The sequence below is a fragment of the Leptodactylus fuscus genome, chromosome 5, assembly GCF_031893055.1.
Source record: "Leptodactylus fuscus isolate aLepFus1 chromosome 5, aLepFus1.hap2, whole genome shotgun sequence".
NCBI classification, from domain to species: Eukaryota; Metazoa; Chordata; class Amphibia; order Anura; family Leptodactylidae; genus Leptodactylus; species Leptodactylus fuscus.
In genome coordinates, this window is record NC_134269.1 from 15732512 (window position 1) to 15749303 (window position 16792).

General features: G+C 49.9%; 27 non-coding genes across 27 annotated transcripts; all 27 read left to right on the plus strand.

Annotated features, from left to right (window-relative positions):
* The first annotated feature begins 139 nt into the window (after positions 1-139).
* Positions 140-213, plus strand: TRNAI-AAU (transfer RNA isoleucine (anticodon AAU)). Its single transcript has one exon. It is a non-coding gene; the product is annotated as a tRNA-Ile (tRNA).
* Positions 214-561: 348 nt separating this feature from the next.
* On the plus strand, positions 562-635 carry TRNAI-AAU (transfer RNA isoleucine (anticodon AAU)). Its single transcript has one exon. It is a non-coding gene; the product is annotated as a tRNA-Ile (tRNA).
* Positions 636-1828: 1193 nt separating this feature from the next.
* TRNAF-AAA (transfer RNA phenylalanine (anticodon AAA)) lies at positions 1829-1902 on the plus strand. Its single transcript has one exon. It is a non-coding gene; the product is annotated as a tRNA-Phe (tRNA).
* A 348-nt stretch (positions 1903-2250) lies between these two features.
* On the plus strand, positions 2251-2324 carry TRNAI-AAU (transfer RNA isoleucine (anticodon AAU)). The gene has a single exon. It is a non-coding gene; the product is annotated as a tRNA-Ile (tRNA).
* A 982-nt stretch (positions 2325-3306) lies between these two features.
* Positions 3307-3380, plus strand: TRNAI-AAU (transfer RNA isoleucine (anticodon AAU)). The gene has a single exon. It is a non-coding gene; the product is annotated as a tRNA-Ile (tRNA).
* Positions 3381-4331: 951 nt separating this feature from the next.
* Positions 4332-4405, plus strand: TRNAI-AAU (transfer RNA isoleucine (anticodon AAU)). Its single transcript has one exon. It is a non-coding gene; the product is annotated as a tRNA-Ile (tRNA).
* A 1403-nt stretch (positions 4406-5808) lies between these two features.
* On the plus strand, positions 5809-5882 carry TRNAI-AAU (transfer RNA isoleucine (anticodon AAU)). The gene has a single exon. It is a non-coding gene; the product is annotated as a tRNA-Ile (tRNA).
* Positions 5883-6863: 981 nt separating this feature from the next.
* Positions 6864-6937, plus strand: TRNAI-AAU (transfer RNA isoleucine (anticodon AAU)). Its single transcript has one exon. It is a non-coding gene; the product is annotated as a tRNA-Ile (tRNA).
* A 1190-nt stretch (positions 6938-8127) lies between these two features.
* TRNAI-AAU (transfer RNA isoleucine (anticodon AAU)) lies at positions 8128-8201 on the plus strand. The gene has a single exon. It is a non-coding gene; the product is annotated as a tRNA-Ile (tRNA).
* Positions 8202-8755: 554 nt separating this feature from the next.
* TRNAI-AAU (transfer RNA isoleucine (anticodon AAU)) lies at positions 8756-8829 on the plus strand. Its single transcript has one exon. It is a non-coding gene; the product is annotated as a tRNA-Ile (tRNA).
* A 557-nt stretch (positions 8830-9386) lies between these two features.
* TRNAI-AAU (transfer RNA isoleucine (anticodon AAU)) lies at positions 9387-9460 on the plus strand. The gene has a single exon. It is a non-coding gene; the product is annotated as a tRNA-Ile (tRNA).
* Positions 9461-10251: 791 nt separating this feature from the next.
* Positions 10252-10325, plus strand: TRNAI-AAU (transfer RNA isoleucine (anticodon AAU)). The gene has a single exon. It is a non-coding gene; the product is annotated as a tRNA-Ile (tRNA).
* Positions 10326-10462: 137 nt separating this feature from the next.
* Positions 10463-10536, plus strand: TRNAI-AAU (transfer RNA isoleucine (anticodon AAU)). The gene has a single exon. It is a non-coding gene; the product is annotated as a tRNA-Ile (tRNA).
* A 348-nt stretch (positions 10537-10884) lies between these two features.
* Positions 10885-10958, plus strand: TRNAI-AAU (transfer RNA isoleucine (anticodon AAU)). Its single transcript has one exon. It is a non-coding gene; the product is annotated as a tRNA-Ile (tRNA).
* A 559-nt stretch (positions 10959-11517) lies between these two features.
* On the plus strand, positions 11518-11591 carry TRNAI-AAU (transfer RNA isoleucine (anticodon AAU)). The gene has a single exon. It is a non-coding gene; the product is annotated as a tRNA-Ile (tRNA).
* A 348-nt stretch (positions 11592-11939) lies between these two features.
* On the plus strand, positions 11940-12013 carry TRNAI-AAU (transfer RNA isoleucine (anticodon AAU)). Its single transcript has one exon. It is a non-coding gene; the product is annotated as a tRNA-Ile (tRNA).
* Positions 12014-12150: 137 nt separating this feature from the next.
* TRNAI-AAU (transfer RNA isoleucine (anticodon AAU)) lies at positions 12151-12224 on the plus strand. The gene has a single exon. It is a non-coding gene; the product is annotated as a tRNA-Ile (tRNA).
* A 137-nt stretch (positions 12225-12361) lies between these two features.
* On the plus strand, positions 12362-12435 carry TRNAI-AAU (transfer RNA isoleucine (anticodon AAU)). The gene has a single exon. It is a non-coding gene; the product is annotated as a tRNA-Ile (tRNA).
* Positions 12436-12572: 137 nt separating this feature from the next.
* TRNAI-AAU (transfer RNA isoleucine (anticodon AAU)) lies at positions 12573-12646 on the plus strand. Its single transcript has one exon. It is a non-coding gene; the product is annotated as a tRNA-Ile (tRNA).
* Positions 12647-13859: 1213 nt separating this feature from the next.
* Positions 13860-13933, plus strand: TRNAI-AAU (transfer RNA isoleucine (anticodon AAU)). Its single transcript has one exon. It is a non-coding gene; the product is annotated as a tRNA-Ile (tRNA).
* A 769-nt stretch (positions 13934-14702) lies between these two features.
* Positions 14703-14776, plus strand: TRNAI-AAU (transfer RNA isoleucine (anticodon AAU)). The gene has a single exon. It is a non-coding gene; the product is annotated as a tRNA-Ile (tRNA).
* A 137-nt stretch (positions 14777-14913) lies between these two features.
* Positions 14914-14987, plus strand: TRNAI-AAU (transfer RNA isoleucine (anticodon AAU)). The gene has a single exon. It is a non-coding gene; the product is annotated as a tRNA-Ile (tRNA).
* A 137-nt stretch (positions 14988-15124) lies between these two features.
* Positions 15125-15198, plus strand: TRNAI-AAU (transfer RNA isoleucine (anticodon AAU)). Its single transcript has one exon. It is a non-coding gene; the product is annotated as a tRNA-Ile (tRNA).
* Positions 15199-15541: 343 nt separating this feature from the next.
* Positions 15542-15615, plus strand: TRNAI-AAU (transfer RNA isoleucine (anticodon AAU)). Its single transcript has one exon. It is a non-coding gene; the product is annotated as a tRNA-Ile (tRNA).
* Positions 15616-15747: 132 nt separating this feature from the next.
* Positions 15748-15821, plus strand: TRNAI-AAU (transfer RNA isoleucine (anticodon AAU)). Its single transcript has one exon. It is a non-coding gene; the product is annotated as a tRNA-Ile (tRNA).
* Positions 15822-16168: 347 nt separating this feature from the next.
* On the plus strand, positions 16169-16242 carry TRNAI-AAU (transfer RNA isoleucine (anticodon AAU)). Its single transcript has one exon. It is a non-coding gene; the product is annotated as a tRNA-Ile (tRNA).
* Positions 16243-16590: 348 nt separating this feature from the next.
* TRNAI-AAU (transfer RNA isoleucine (anticodon AAU)) lies at positions 16591-16664 on the plus strand. Its single transcript has one exon. It is a non-coding gene; the product is annotated as a tRNA-Ile (tRNA).
* Positions 16665-16792: the final 128 nt, after the last annotated feature.

Below are 16792 nucleotides of genomic sequence, written 5' to 3' on the forward strand. Positions count from 1 at the left end.
CAGCCTTTAGCATTGCCAAAGACCCACGGTGATGTTTTGGTCTCTTTTCAAGGCATTTTGTGTGCAACAGTGATCATCTTGATGGAAGACTGGCAGAAAGATGGGCTTAGAAAGCGGCAAGTTAAGCATTGCACTTCATGGCCGGTTAGCTCAGTTGGTTAGAGCATGGTGCTAATAACGCCAAGGTCGCGGGTTCGATCCCCGTACTGGCCATCCTTTAGCATCGCCAAAGAACCACAGTGACGTCTTAGTCTCGTTTCAAGGCATTTTGTGTGCAACAGTGACTATCTTGATGGAAGACTGGCAGAAAGCAGGGCTTAGAAAGTGGCAAGTTAAACATGGCACTTAATGGCTGGTTAGCTCAGTTGGGTAGAGCGTGGTGCTAATAACACCAAGGTCGCGGGTTCGATCCCCGTACGGGCCAGTCTTTAGCATCGCCAAAGACCCACAGTGGAGTTTTGGTCTCGTCTCAAGGCATTTTGTGTGCAACAGTGATCATCTTGATGGAAGACTGGCAGAAAGATGGGCTTAGAAAGCAGCAAGTTAAGTATTGCACTTAATGGCTGGTTAGCTCAGTTGGTTAGAGCGTGGTGCTAATAACGCCAAGGTCGCGGGTTCGATCCCCGTACGGGCCAGCCTTTAGCATCGCCAAAGACCCACGGTGACGTCTTAGTCTCGTTTTATGGCATTTTGTGTGCAACAGTGACCATCTTGATGGAAGACTGGCAGAAAGCAGGCCTTAGAAAGTTGCAAGTTAAGCATTGCACTTCATGGCCGGTTAGCTCAGTTGGTTAGCGCATGGTGTTAATAACGCCAAGGACGCGGGTTCGATCCCTGTACGGGCCAGCCTTTAGCATCGCCAAAGACCCACAGTGGAGTTTTGGTCTCGTTTCAAGGCATTTTGTGTGCAACGTCTGACGTATTGATAGAAGAGTGGCAGAAAACCGGGCTCAGAAAGCGGTAAGAGAAGCATGGCGCCACATGGCCGCTTAGCTCAGTTGGTTAGAGCGTGGTGCTAATAACGCCAAGGTCGCGGGTTCGATCCCCGTACGGGCCAGCCTTTAGCATAGCCAAAATCCCACAGTGACGTTTTGGTCTTGTTTCAAGGCATTTTGTGTGCAATCTTTGATGTCTTGATGGAAGAGTGGCAGAAAACAGGGCTCACAAAGCGGTAAGAGAAGCAAGGCGCCACATAGCCAGTTAGCTCAGTTGGTTAGAGTGTGGTGCTAATAACGCCAAGGTCACGGGTTCGATCCAAGTACGGGCCAGCCTTTAGCATCGCCAAAGACCCACGGTGACGTCTTAGTCTCGTTTCAAGGCATTTTGTGTGCAACAGTGACCATCTTGATGGAAGACTGGCAGAAAGCAGGGCTTAGAAAGTGGCAAGTTAAGCATGGCTTTTAATGGCCTCTTAGCTCAGTTGGTTAGAGTGTGGTGCTAATAACACCAAGGTCGCGGGTTCGATCCCCGTACATGCCAGCCTTCAGCATCGCTAAAGACCCACAGTGGAGTTTTGGGCTCGTTTCAAGGCATTTTTTGTGCAAAAGTTATCATCTTGATGGAAGACTGGCAGAAAGATAGGCTTAGAAAGCGAATAGTTAACCATTGTCCTTCATGGCTGGTTAGCTCAGTTGGTTAGCGCGTGGTGCTTATAACCCCAAGGTTGCGGGTTCGATCCTCGTGCGGGTCAGCCTTTTAGCATCGCCAAAGACCCCCGGTGATGTTTTGGACTCTTCTCAAGGCATTTTGTGTGCAACAGTGATCATCTTGATGGAAGACTGGCAGAAAGATGGGCTTAGAAAGCGGCAAGTTAAGCATTGCACTTCATGGCCGGTTAGCTCAGTTGGTTAGAGCATGGTGCTAAAAACGCCAAGGTCGCGGGTTCGATCCCCGTACTGGCCATCCTTTAGCATCGCCAAAGACCCACAGTGACGTCTTAGTCTCGTTTCAAGGCATTTTGTGTGCAACAGTGACTATCTTGATGGAAGACTGGCAGAAAGCAGGGCTTAGAAAGTGGCAAGTTAAACATGGCACTTAATGGCTGGTTAGCTCAGTTGGGTAGAGCGTGGTGCTAATAACGCCAAGGTTGCGGGTTCGATCCCCGTACGGGCCAGCCTTTAGCATTGCCAAAGACCCACGGTGATGTTTTGGTCTCTTTTCAAGGCATTTTGTGTGCAACAGTGATCATCTTGATATAAGACTGGCAGAAAGATGGGCTTAGAAAGCGGCAATTTAAGCATTGCAATTCATGGCCGGTTAGCTCAGTTGGTTAGAGCGTGGTGCTAATAACGCCAAGGTCGCGGGTTCGATCCCCGTACGGGCCAGCCTTTAGCATCGCCAAAGATCCACGGTGACGTTTTGGTCTCAATTCAAGGCATTTTTTGTGCAAAAGTGATCATTTTGATGGAAGACTGGCAGAAAGCAGGGCTTAGAAAGTGGCAAGTTAAGCATAGCACTTAATGGCCGGTTACCTCAGTTGGTTAGAGCGTGGTGCTAATAACGCCAATGTCGCTTGTTTGATCCTTGTACCAGCCAGCCTTTAGCACCGCTAAAGACCCACGGTGACGTCTTAGTCTCGTTTCAAGGCATTTTGTGTGCAACAGTAACCATCTTGATGGAAGACTGGCAGAAAGCAGGGCTTAGAAAGTGTCAAATTAAACATGGCACTTAATAACCCGTTAGCTCAGTTGGTTAGAGCGTGCTTTTAATAACGCCAAGGTCGCGGGTTCGATCCCCGTACGGGCCAGCCTTTAGCATCCCCAAAGACCCATGGTGACGTTTTTGGTCTCGTTTCAAGGCATTTTTTGTGCAAAAGTGATCATCTTGATGGAAGACTGGCAGAAAGATGGGCTTAGAAAGCGGCAAGTTAAGCATTGCACTTCATGGCCGGTTAGCTCAGTTTGTTAGAGCGTGGTGCTAATAACGCCAAGGTCGCAGGTTCGATCCCCGTACGAGCCAGCCTTTAGCATCGCCAAAGACCCACGGTGACGTCTTAGTCTCGTTTCAAGGCATTTTGTGTGCAACAGTGATCATCTTGATGGAAGACTGGCAGAAAGATGGGCTTAGAAAGCGGCAAGTTAAGCATTGCACTTCATAGCCGGTTAGCTCAGTTGGTTAGAGCGTGGTGCTAATAACACTAAGGTCGCGGGTTCGATCCCCGTACAGGCCAGTCTTTAGCATCGCCAAAGACCCACAGTGGAGTTTTGGTCTCGTTTCAAGGCATTTTGTGTGCAACGTTTGACGTATTGATGGAAAAGTGGCAGAAAACCGGGCTCAGAAAAGGGTAAGAGAAGCATGGCGCCACATGGCCGGTTAGCTCAGTTGGTTAGAGCGTGGTGCTAATAACGCCAAGGTCGCGGGTTCGATCCCCGTACGGGCCAGCCTTTGGCATCGCCAAAGACCCACGGTGACGTTTTGGTCTCGTTTCAAGGCATTTTTTGTGCAACAGTGATCATCTTGATGGATGACTGGCAGAAAGATGGGCTTAGAAAGCGGCAAATTAAGCATTGCACTTCATGGCCGGTTAGCTCAGTTGGTTAGAGCGTGGTGCTAATTACGCCAAGGTCTCGAGTTCGATCCCCATACGGGCCAGCCTTTAGCATCGCCAAAGACCCACTGTGACGTCTTAGTCTCGTATCAAGGCATTTTGTGAGCAACAGTGACCATCTTGATGGAAGACTGGCAGAATGCAGGGCTTAGAAAGTGGCAAGTTAAGCATGGCACTTAATTGCTGGTTAGATCGTGGTGCTAATAACGCCAAGGTCGCGGGTTCGATCCCCGTACGGGCCAGCCTTTAGCATCTCCAAAGACCCACGGTGATGTTTTTGTCTCTTCTCAAGGCATTTTGTGTGATGGAAAAGTGGCAGAAAACCGGGCTCAGAAAACGGTAAGAGAAGCATGGCACCACATGGCCGGTTAGCTCAGTTGGTTGGAGCGTGTTGCTAAAAAAGCCAAGGTCGCGGGTTCGATCCCCGTACGGGTCAGCCTTTAGCATCGCCAAAGACCCACAGTGACGTCTTAGTCTCGTTTCAAGGCATTTTGTGTGCAACAGTGATCATCTTGATGGAAGACTGGCAGAAAGATGGGCTTAGAAAGCGGCAAGTTAAGCATTGCGCTTCATGGCCGGTTAGCTCAGTTGGTTAGAGCGTAGTGCTAATAACGCCAAGGTTGCGGGTTCGATCCCCGTACAGTCCAGCCTTTAGCATCGCCAAAGACCCACAGTGACGTTTTGGTCTCGTTTCAAGGCATTTTGTGTGCAACAGTGATCATCTTGATGGAAGACTGGCAGAAAGCAGGTCTTAGAAAGTCGCAAGTTAAGCATGGTACTTAATGGCCGGTTAGCTCAGTTGGTTAGAGCGTGGTGCTAATAACGCCAAGGTCGCGGGTTTGATCCCCGTATGGGCCAGCCTTTAGCATCGCCAAAGACCCACGGTGACGTTTTGGTCTCGTTTCAAGGCATTTTTTGTGCAAAAGTGATCATCTTGATGGAAGACTGGCAGAAAGATGGGCTTAGAAAGCGGCAAGTTAAGCATTGCAATTCATGGTCGGTTAGCTCAGTTGGTTGGAGCGTGCTTCTTATAACGCCAAGGTCGCGGGTTCGATCCCCGTACCGGCCAGCCTTTAGCATCGCCAAAGACCCACGGTGACGTTTTGGTCTCGTTTCAAGGCATTTTGTGTGCAAGGTTTGACGTCTTGATGGAAGAGTGGCAGAAAACCGGGCTCAGAAAGTGGTAAGAGAAGCATGGCGCTACATGGCCGGTTAGCTCAGTTGGATAGAGCGTGGTGCTAATAACGCCAAGGTTGCGGGTTCGATCTCCGTACTGGCCAGCCTTTAGCATCGCCAAAGACCCACAGTGGCGTTTTGGTCTCGTTTCAAGGCATTTTGTGTGCAACAATGATCAACTTGATGAAAGACTTGCAGAAAGATGGGCTTAGAAAGCGGCAAGTTAAGCATTGCTCTTCATGGCTGGTTAGCTCAGTTGGGTAGAGTGTGGTGCTAATAACGCCAAGGTCGCGGGTTCGAGCCCCGTACGGGCCAGTCTTTAGCATAGCGAAAGACCCACGGTGATATTTTAGTCTTGTTTCAAGGCATTTTGTGTGCAACAGTGACCATCTTGATGGAAGACTGGCAGAAAGATGGGCTTAGAAAGCGGCAAGTTAACCATTAAACTTCATGGCCGGTTAGCTCAGTTGGTTAGAGCGTGTTTCTAATAACGCCAAGGTCGCGGGTTCGATCTCCGTACGGGCCAGTCTTTAGCATTGCCAAAGACCCACAGTGGCGTTTTGGTCTCGTTTCAAGGCATTTTGTGTGCAACGTTTGACGTCTTGATGGAAGAATGGCAGAAAACCGGGCTCAGAAAGAGGTAAGAGAAGTATGGCGCAACATAGCCGGTTAGCTCATTTGGTTAGAGCGTGGTGCTAATAACGCCAAGGTCGCGGGTTCGATCCCCGTACGGGCCAGCTTTTAGCATCGCCAAAGACCCACAGTGATGTTTTGGTCTCTTTTCAAGGCATTTTGTGTGCAACAGAGACAATCTTGATGGAAGACTGGCAGAAAGCAGGGCTTAGAAAGTGGCAAGTTAAGCATAGCACTTAATGGCCGGTTAGCTCAGTTGGTTAGAGCGTGGTGCGAATAACGCCAAGGTCGCGGGTTTGATCCCCGTACGGGCCAACCTTCAGCATTGCCAAAGATCCACGGTGGTGTTTTGGTCTCTTTTCAAGGCATTTTGTGTGCAACAGTGATCATCTTGATGGAAGACTGGCAGAAAGATGGGCTTAGAAAGCGGCAAATTAAGCATTGCTCTTCATGGCCGGTTAGCTCAGTTGGTTAGAGCATGGTGCTAATAACGCCAAGGTCGCGGGTTCGATCTCCGTACTGGCCATACTTTAGCATCGCCAAAGACCCACAGTGACGTCTTAGTCTCGTTTCAAGGCATTTTGTGTGCAACTGTGCCCATCTTGATGGAAGACTGGCAGAAAGCAGGGCTTAGAAAGTGGCAAGTTAAGCATGGTACTTAATGGCAGGTTAGCTCAGTTGGTTAGAGCGTGGTGCTAATAACGCCAAGGTCGCGGGTTCGATCCCCGTACGGGCCAGCCTTTAGCATCGACAAGGACCCACGGTGACGTTTTGTTCTCGTTTCAAGGCATTTTTTGTGCAAAAGTGATCATCTTGATGGAAGACTAGCAGAAAGATGGGCTTAGAAAGCGGCAAGTTAAGCATTGCTCTTCATGGCTGGTTAGCTCAGTTGGTTAGAGCGTGGTGCTAATAACACCAAGGTCGCGGGTTCGAGCCCCGTACGGGCCAGCCTTTAGCATCGCCAAAGACCCACGGTGATGTCTTAGTCTCGTTTCAAGGCATTTTGTGTGCAACAGTAACCATCTTGATGGAAGACTGGCAGAAAGTAGGGCTTAAAAAGTGGCAAGTTAAACATGGCCCTTAATAACTGGTTAGCTCAGTTGGTTAGAGCGTGCTTCTAATAACGCCAAGGTCACGGGTTCGATCTCCGTACGGGCCAGTCTTTAGCATCGCCAAAGACCCACAGCGGCGTTTTGGTCTCGTTTCAAGGCATTTTGTGTGCAACGTTTGACGTCTTGATGGAAGAGTGGCAGAAAACCGGGCTCAGAAAGCGGTAAGAGAAGCATGGCGCCACATGGCCGGTTAGCTCAGTTGGTTAGAGCGTGGTGCTAATAACGCCAAGGTCGTACGGTCGATCCCCGTACGGGTTAGCCTTTAGCATCGCCAAAGACCCACGGTGACGTTTTGGTCTCGTTTCAAGACATTTTTTGTGCAAAAGTGATCATCTTGATGGAAGACTGGCAGAAAGATGGGCTTAGAAAGCGGCAAGTTAAGCATTGCAATTCATGGCCGGTTAGCTCAGTTGGTTAGAGCGTGGTGCTAATAACGCCAAGGTCGCGGGTTCGATCCCCGTACGGGCCAGCCTTTAGCATCGCTTAAGACCCACGGTGACGTTTTGGTCTCGTTTCAAGGCATTTTGTGTGCAACAGTGACCATCTTGATGGAAGACTGGCAGAAAGCAGGGCTTAGAAAGTGGCAAGTTAAGCATGGCACTTAATGGCCATTAGCTTAGTTGGTTAGAGTGTGGTGCTAATAACGCCAAGGTCGTGGGCTTGATCCCCGTACGGGTCAGCCCTTAGCATCGCCAAAGACCCACGGTGACATTTTGGTCTCGTTTCAAGACATTTTGTGTGCAACATTTGACATCTTGATGGAAGAGTGGCAGAAAATAGCACTCCAAAATTGGCAAGGGAAGTGTGGCGCCACATGGCCGGTTAGCTCAGTTGGTTAGAGCGTGGTGCTAATAACGCTAAGGTCGTGGTTTCAATCCCCTTACGGCTATCCTTTAGCATCGCCAAAGACTCACGGTGACGTTTTGGTCTCGTTATAAGGCATTTTTTGTGCAATGTTTGACATCTTGATGGAAGTGTGACAGAAAACAGGGCTCAGAAAGCAGCAAGGGAAAAATGGCACCACATGGCCGGTTAGCTCAGTTGATTAGAGCGTGGTGCTAATAACGTCAAGGTTGCCGGTTCGATCCCCGTACGGGACAGCCCTTACCATTGCCAAAGACCCACGGTGACGTTTTGGTCTCATTTAAAGGCATTTTGTGTGCAACGTTTTACGTCATGATGGAAGACTGGCAGAAAACCGGGCTAAGAAAGTGGCAAGGTAAGCATGGCGCCACATGACTGGTTAGCTCAGTTGGTTAGAGCGTGGTGCTAATAACGCCAAGGTCGCGGGTTCCATCACCGTATGGGCCAGCCTTTAGCATCGCCAAAGACCCACGGTGACGTCTTAGTCTCGTTTCAAGGCATTTTGTGTGCAACAGTCACCATCTTGATGGAAGACTGGCAGAAAGCAGGGCTTAGAAAGTGTCAAATTAAGCATGGCACTTAATGGCCGGTTAGCTCAGTTGGTTAGAGCGTGGTGCTAATAACGCCAAGGTCGCGGGTTCGATCGCCGTATGGGCCAGCCTTCAGCATCTCCAAAGACCCACGGTGACGTCTTAGTCTCGTTTCAAGGCATTTTGTGTGCAACGTTTGACGTATTGATGGAAGAGTGGCAGTAAACCGGGCTCAGAAAGCGGTAAGAGAAGCATGGCGCCACATGGCCGGTTAGCTCAGTTGGTTAGAGTGTGGTGCTAATAACGCCAAGGTCGCGGGTTCGATCCCCGTACGGGCCAGCCTTTAGCATCGCCAAAGACGCACGGTGACGTTTTGGTCTCGTTTCAAGGCATTTTTTGTGCAAAATTGATCTTCTTGATGGAAGACTGGCAGAAAGATGGGCTTAGAAAGCGGCAAGTTAAGCATTGCACTTCATGGCCAGTTAGCTCAGTTGGTTAGAGCGTGGTGCTAATAACGCCAAGGTCGCAGGTTCGATCCCCTTACGGGCCAGCCTTTAGCATCGCCAAAGACCCACGGTGACTTCTTAGTCTCGTTTCAAGGCATTTTGTGTGCAACAGTGACCATCCTGATGGAAGACTGGCAGAAAGCAGGGCTTAGAAAATGGCAAGTTAAGCATGGCATGGCTGGTTAGCTCAGTTGGTTAGAGCGTGGTGCTAATAACGCCAAGGTCGCGGGTTCGATCCCTGTACGGGCCAGCCTTTAGCATCGCCAAAGACCTACAGTGGAGTTTTGGTCTCGTTTCAAGGCATTTTGTGTGCAACGTTTGACGTATTGATGGAAGAGTGACAGAAAACCGGGCTCAGAAAACGGTAAGAGAAGCATGGCGCCACATGGCCGGTTAGCTCAGTTGGTTAGAGCGTGGTGCTAATAACGCCAAGGTCGCGGGTTCGATACCCGTACTGGCCAGCCTTTAACATCGCCAAAGACCCACGGTGACGTTTTGGTCTCGATTCAAGGCATTTTTGTGCAAAAGTGATCTTCTTGATGGAAGACTGGCAGAAAGATGGGCTTAGAAAGCGGCAAGTTAAGCATTGCATTTCATGGACGGTTAGCTCAGTTGGTTAGAGCATGGTGCTAATAACACCAAGGTCGCGGGTTCGGTCCCTGTACGGGCCAGCCTTTAGCATCGCCAAAGACCCACAGTGGAGTTTTGGTCTCGTTTCAAGGCATTTTGTGTGCAACGTTTGACGTATTGATGGAAGAGTGTCAGAAAACCGGGCTCAGAAGCCGTAAGAGAAGCATAGCGCCACGTGGCCGGTTAGCTCAGTTGGTTAGAGCGTGGTGCTAATAACGCCAAGGTCGCGGGTTCGATCCCCGTACGTGCCAGCATTTAGCATCGCCAAAGTCCCACAGTGACGTCTTAGTCTCGTTTCAAGGCATTTTGTGTGCAACAGTGACCATCTTGATGGCAGACTGGCAGAAAGCAGGGCTTAGAAAGTAACAAGTTAAGAACGGCGCTTAATGGCCGGTTAGCTCAGTTGGTTAGAGCGTGGTGCTAATAACGCCAAGGTCGCGGGTTCGATCCCCGTACGGGCCAGCATTTAGCATCGCCAAAGACCCACGGTGACGTCTTAGTCTCGTTTCAAGGCATTTTGTGTGCAAAATTTTGAGAAGCATGGCTCCACATGGCCGTTTGATGGCAGACTGGCAGAAAGCAGGGCTTAGAAAGTGGCAAGTTAAGCATGGCGCTTAATGGCCGGTTAGCTCAGTTGGTTAGAGTGTGGTGCTAATAACGCCAAGGTCGCGGGTTCGATTCCCGTACGGGACAGCCTTTAGCATCGCCAAAGACCCACGGTGACGTTTTGGTCTCGTTTCAAGGCATTTTTTGTGCAAAAGTGATCTTCTTGATGGAAGACTGGCAGAAAGATGGGCTTAGAAAGCAGCAAGTTAAGCATTGCACTTCATGGCCAGTTAGCTCAGTTGGTTAGAGCGTGGTGCTAATCACGCCAAGGTCGCGGGTTCGATCCCCGTACGGGCCAACCTTTAGCATCGCCAAAGACCCACGGTGACGTCTTAGTCTCGTTTCAAGGCATTTTGTGTGCAACAGTGACCATCTTGATGGAAGACTGGCAGAAAGCAGGGCTTAGAAAATGGCAAGTTAAGCATGGCACTTAATGGCTGGTTAGCTCAGTTGGTTAGAGCATTGGTGCTAATAGCGCCAAGGTCGCGGGTTTGATCCCCGTACGGGCCAGCCTTTAGCATCGCCAAAGACCCACAGCGGAGTTTTGGTCTTGTTTCAAGGCATTTTGTGTGCAATCTTTGACGTATTGATGGAAGAGTGGCAGAAAACCTGGCTCAGAAAGCGGTAAGAGAAGCATGGCGCCACATGGCCGGTTAGCTCAGTTGGTTAGAGTGTGGTGCTAATAACGCCAAGGTCGCGGGTTCGATCCCCGTACGGGCCAGCCTTTAGCATCGCCAAAGACCCACGGTGACGTTTTGGTCTCGTTTCAAGGCATTTTTTGTGCAAAAGTGATCTTCTTGATGGAAGACTGGCAGAAAGATGGGCTTAGAAAGCGGCAAGTTAAGCATTGCACTTCATGGCCAGTTAGCTCAGTTGGTTAGAGCGTGGTGCTAATAACGCCAAGGTCGCGGGTTCGATCCCCGTACGGGCCAGCCTTTAGCATCGCCAAAGACCCACGGTGACGTCTTAGTCTCGTTTCAAGGCATTTTGTGTGCAACAGTGACCATCTTGATGGAAGACTGGCAGAAAGCAGGGCTTAGAAAATGGCAAGTTAAGTATGGCACTTAATGGCTGGTTAGCTCAGTTGGTTAGAGCGTGGTGCTAATAACGCCAAGGTCGCGGGTTTGATCCCTGTACGGGCCAGCCTTTAGCATCACCAAAGACCCACAGCGGAGTTTTGGTCTTGTTTCAAGGCATTTTGTGTGCAATCTTTGACGTATTGATGGAAGAGTGGCAGAAAACCTGGCTCAGAAAGCGGTAAGTGAAGAATGGCGCCACATGGCCGGTTAGCTCAGTTGGTTAGAGTGTGGTGCTAATAACGCCAAGGTCGCGGGTTCGATCCCCGTACGGGCCAGTCTTTAGCATCGCCAAAGACCCACGGTGACGTTTTGGTCTCGTTTCAAGGCATTTTTTGTGCAAAAGTGATCATCTTGAAGGAAGACTGGCAGAAAGATGGGCTTAGAAAGTGTCAAATTAAGCATGGCACTTAATGGCCGGTTAGCTCAGTTGGTTAGAGCGTGGTGCTAATAACGCCAAGGTCGCGGGTTCCATCACCGTATGGGCCAGCCTTTAGCATCGCCAAAGACCCACGGTGACGTCTTAGTCTCGTTTCAAGGCATTTTGTGTGCAACAGTCACCATCTTGATGGAAGACTGGCAGAAAGCAGGGCTTAGAAAATGGCAAGTTAAGTATGGCACTTAATGGCTGGTTAGCTCAGTTGGTTAGAGCGTGGTGCTAATAACGCCAAGGTCGCGTGTTTGATCCCTGTACGGGCCAGCCTTTAGCATCGCCAAAGACCCACAGCGGAGTTTTGGTCTTGTTTCAAGGCATTTTGTGTGCAATCTTTGACGTATTGATGGAAGAGTGGCAGAAAACCTGGCTCAGAAAGCGGTAAGTGAAGAATGGCGCCACATGGCCGGTTAGCTCAGTTGGTTAGAGTGTGGTGCTAATAACGCCAAGGTCGCGGGTTCGATCCCCGTATGGGCCAGTCTTTAGCATCGCCAAAGACCCACGGTGACGTCTTAGTCTCGTTTCAAGGCATTTTGTGTGCAACAGTGACCATCTTGATGGAAGACTGGCAGAAAGCAGGGCTTAGAAAATGGCAAGTTAAGTATGGCACTTAATGGCTGGTTAGCTCAGTTGGTTAGAGCGTGGTGCTAATAACGCCAAGGTCGCGTGTTTGATCCCTGTACGGGCCAGCCTTTAGCATCGCCAAAGACCCACAGCGGAGTTTTGGTCTTGTTTCAAGGCATTTTGTGTGCAATCTTTGACGTATTGATGGAAGAGTGGCAGAAAACCTGGCTCAGAAAGCGGTAAGTGAAGAATGGCGCCACATGGCCGGTTAGCTCAGTTGGTTAGAGTGTGGTGCTAATAACGCCAAGGTCGCGGGTTCGATCCCCGTACGGGCCAGTCTTTAGCATCGCCAAAGACCCACGGTGACGTTTTGGTCTCGTTTCAAGGCATTTTTTGTGCAAAAGTGATCATCTTGAAGGAAGACTGGCAGAAAGCAGGGCTTAGAAAGTGTCAAATTAAGCATTGCACTTAATGGCCGGTTAGCTCAGTTGGTTAGAGCGTGGTGCTAATAACGCCAAGGTCGCGGGTTCGATCCCCGTATGGGCCAGCCTTCAGCATCGCCAAAGACCCACGGTGACGTCTTAGTCTCGTTTCAAGGCATTTTGTGTGCAACGTTTGACGTATTGATGGAAGAGTGGCAGTAAACCGGGCTCAGAAATCGGTAAGAAAAGCTTGGCGCCACATGGCCGGTTAGCTCAGTTGGTTAGAGTGTGGTGCTAATAACGCCAAGGTCGTGGGTTCGATCCCCGTACGGGCCAGCATTTAGCATCGCCAAAGACCCACGGTGACGTTTTGGTCTCGTTTCAAGGCATTTTTTGTGCAAAAGTGATCTTCTTGATGGAATACTGGCAGAAAGATGGGCTTAGAAAGCGGCAAGTTAAGCATTGCACTTCATGGCCAGTTAGCTCAGTTGGTTAGAGCGTGGTGCTAATAACGCCAAGGTCGCGGGTTCGATCCCCGTACGGGCCAGCCTTTAGCATCGCCAAAGACCCACGGTGACGTCTTAGTCTCGTTTCAAGGCATTTTGTGTGCAAAATTTTGAGAAGCATGGCTCCACATGGCCGTTTGATGGCAGACTGGCAGAAAGCAGGGCTTAGAAAGTGGCAAGTTAAGCATGGCGCTTAATGGCCGGTTAGCTCAGTTGGATAGAGCGTGGTGCTAATAACGCCAAGGTCGCGGGTTCGATACCCGTACGGGCCAGCCTTTAGCATCGCCAAAGACCTACAGTGGAGTTTTGGTCTCGTTTCAAGGCATTTTGTGTGCAACGTTTGACGTATTGATGGAAGAGTGGCAGTAAACCGGGCTCAGAAAGCGGTAAGAGAAGCATGGCGCCACATGGCCGGTTAGCTCAGTTGGTTAGAGTGTGGTGCTAATAACGCCAAGGTCGCGGGTTCGATTCCCGTACGGGACAGCCTTTAGCATCGCCAAAGACCCACGGTGACGTTTTGGTCTCGTTTCAAGGCATTTTTTGTGCAAAAGTGATCTTCTTGATGGAAGACTTCCAGAAAGATGGGCTTAGAAAGCGGCAAGTTAAGCATTGCACTTCATGGCCAGTTAGCTCAGTTGGTTAGAGCGTGGTGCTAATCACGCCAAGGTCGCGGGTTCGATCCCCGTACGGGCCAACCTTTAGCATCGCCAAAGACCCACGGTGACGTCTTAGTCTCGTTTCAAGGCATTTTGTGTGCAACAGTGACCATCTTGATGGAAGACTGGCAGAAAGCAGGGCTTAGAAAATGGCAAGTTAAGCATGGCACTTAATGGCTGGTTAGCTCAGTTGGTTAGAGCATTGGTGCTAATAACGCCAAGGTCGCGGGTTTGATCCCCGTACGGGCCAGCCTTTAGCATCGCCAAAGACCCACAGCGGAGTTTTGGTCTCGTTTCAAGGCATTTTTTGTGCAAAAGTGATCATCTTGATTGAAGACTGGCAGAAAGATGAGCTTAGAAAGCGACTAGTTAACCATTGTCCTTCATGGCCGGTTAGCTCAGTTGGTTAGAGCGTGGTGATAATAACGCCAAGGTCGCGGGTTCGATCCCCATACGGGCCAGCCTTTAGCATCGCCAAAGACCCACAGTGACGTCTTAGTCTCGTTTCAAGGCATTTTGTGTGCAACAGTGACCATCTTGATGGCAGACTGGCAGAAAGCAGGGCTTAGAAAGTGGCAAGTTAAGCTTGGCACTTAATGGCCGGTTAGCTCAGTTGGTTAGAGCGTGGTGCTAATAACGCCAAGGTCGCGGGTTCGATCCCCGTACGGGCCTGCATTTAGCATCGTCAAAGACCCACGGTGACGTCTTAGTCTCGTTTCAAGGCATTTTGTGAGCAACAGTAACAATCTTGATGGAAGACTGGCAGAAAGCAGGGCTTAGAAAGTGGCAAGTTAAACATGGCACTTAATGGCAGGTTAGCTCAGTTGGTTAGAGCGTGGTGCTAATAACGCCAAGGTCTCGGGTTCGATCCCTGTACGGGCCAGCCTTTAGCATCGCCAAAGACCCACGGTGACGTCTTAGTCTCGTTTCAATTCATTTTGTGTGCAACGTTTGACGTATTGATGGAAGAGTGGCAGAAAACCGGGCTCAGAAAACGGTAAGAGAAGCATAGCGCCACATGGCCGGTTAGCTCAGTTGGTTAGATCGTGGTGCTAATAACGCCGAGGTCGCGGGTTCGATACCCGTACGGGCCAGCCTTTAACATCGCCAAAGACCCACGGTGACGTTTTGGTCTCGATTCAAGGCATTTTTGTGCAAAAGTGATCATCTTGATGGAAGACTGGCTGAAAGATGGGCTTAGAAAGCGACTAGTTAACCATTGTCCTTCATGGCCAGTTAGCTCAGTTGGTTAGAGCGTAGTGCTAATAACCCCAAGGTCGCGGGTTCGATCCCCGTACGGGCCAGCCTTTAGCATCGCCAAAGACCCACGGTGATGTTTTGGTCTCTTTTAAAGGCATTTTGTGTGCAACAGTGATGATCTTGATGGAAGACTGGCAGAAAGATGGGCTTAGAAAGCGGCAAGTTAAGCATTGCACTTCATGGCTCGTTAGCTCAGTTGGTTAGAGCGTGGTGCTAATAACGCCAAGGTCGCGGGTTTGATCCCCGTACGGGTCATCCTTTAGCATCGCCAAAGACCCACAGCGGAGTTTTGGTCTTGTTTCAAGGCATTTTGTGTGCAATCTTTGACGTATTGATGGAAGAGTGGCAGAAAACCTGGCTCAGAAAGCGGTAAGAGAAGAATGGCGCCACATGGCCGGTTAGCTCAGTTGGTTAGAGTGTGGTGCTAATATCGCCAAGGTCGCGGGTTCGATCCCCGTACGGGCCAGTCTTTAGCATCGCCAAAGACGCACGGTGACGTTTTGGTCTCGTTTCAAGGCATTTTTTGTGCAAAAGTGATTATCTTGAAGGAAGACTGGCAGAAAGATGGGCTTAGAAAGCGGCAAGTTAAGTATTGCACTTCATGGCCGGTTAGCTCAGTTGGTTAGAGCGTGGTGCTAATAACGCCAAGGTCGTGGGTTCGATCCCCGTACAGGCCAGCCTTTTAGCAAAGACTCACGGTGACGTCTTAGTCTCGTTTCAAGGCATTTTGTGTGCAACAGTGACCATCTTGATGGCAGACTGGCAGAAAGATGGGCTTAGAAAGTGGCAAGTTAAGCATGGCGTTTAATGGCCGTTTAGCTCAGTTGGTTAGAGCGTGGTGCTAATAACGCCAAGGTCGCGGGTTCGATCCTCGTACGAGCCAGCATTTAGCATCGCCAAAGTCCCACAGTGACGTCTTAGTCTCGTTTCAAGGCATTTTGTGTGCAACAGTGACCATCTTGATGGCAGACTGGCAGAAAGCAGGGCTTAGAAAGTAACAAGTTAAGAACGGCGCTTAATGGCCGGTTAGCTCAGTTGGTTAGAGCGTGGTGCTAATAACGCCATGGTCGCGGGTTCGATCCCCGTACGAGCCAGCATTTAGCATCGTCAAAGTCCCACGGTGACGTCTTAGTCTCGTTTCAAGGCATTTTGTGTGCAACAGTGACAATCTTGATGGAAGACTGGCAGAAAGCAGGGCTTAGAAAATGGCAAGTTAAGCATGGCATGGCTGGTTAGCTCAGTTGGTTAGAGCGTGGTGCTAATAACGCCAAGGTCGCGGGTTCGATCCCCGTACGGGCCTGCCTTTAGCATCGCCAAAGACCCACGGTGACGTCTTAGTCTCGTTTCAAGGCATTTTGTGTGCAACGTTTGACGTATTGATGGAAGAGTGGCAGAAAACCGGGCTCAGAAAACGGTAAGAGAAGCATGGCGCCACATGGCCGGTTAGCTCAGTTGGTTAGATCGTGGTGCTAATAACGCCAAGGTCGCGGGTTCGATACCCGTACGGGCCAGCCCTTAACATCGCCAAAGACCCATGGTGACGTTTTGGTCTCGATTCAAGGCATTTTTGTGCAAAAGTGATCATCTTGATGGAAGACTGGCTGAAAGATGGGCTTAGAAAGCGACTAGTTAACCATTGTCTTTCATGGCCGGTTAGCTCAGTTGGTTAGAGCGTGGTGCTAATAACCCCAAGGTCGCGGGTTCGATCCCCGTACGGGCCAGCCTTTAGCATCGCCAAAGACCCACGGTGATGTTTTGGTCTCTTTTAAAGGCATTTTGTGTGCAACAGTGATGATCTTGATGGAAGACTGGCAGAAAGATGGGCTTAGAAAGCGGCAAGTTAAGCATTGCACTTCATGGCTGGTTAGCTCAGTTGGTTAGAGCGTGGTGCTAATAACTCCAAGGTCGCGGGTTCGATCCCCGTACGGGCCAGCCTTTAGCATCGCCAAAGACCCAAGGTGATGTTTTGGTCTCTTTTCAAGGCATTTTGTGTGCAACAGTGATCATCTTGATGGAAGACTGGCAGAAAGATGGGCTTAGAAAGCGGCAAGTTAAGGATTTCATTTCATGGCCGGTTAGCTCAGTTGGTTAGAGCATGGTGCTAATAACGCCAAGGTCGCAGGTTCGATCCCCGTACTGGCCATCCTTTAGCATCGCCATAGACCCACAGTGACGTCTTAGTCTCGTTATAAGGCATTTTGTATGCAACAGTGACCATCTTGATGGAAGACTGGCAGAAAGCAGGGCTTAGAAAGTGGCAATTTAAGCATG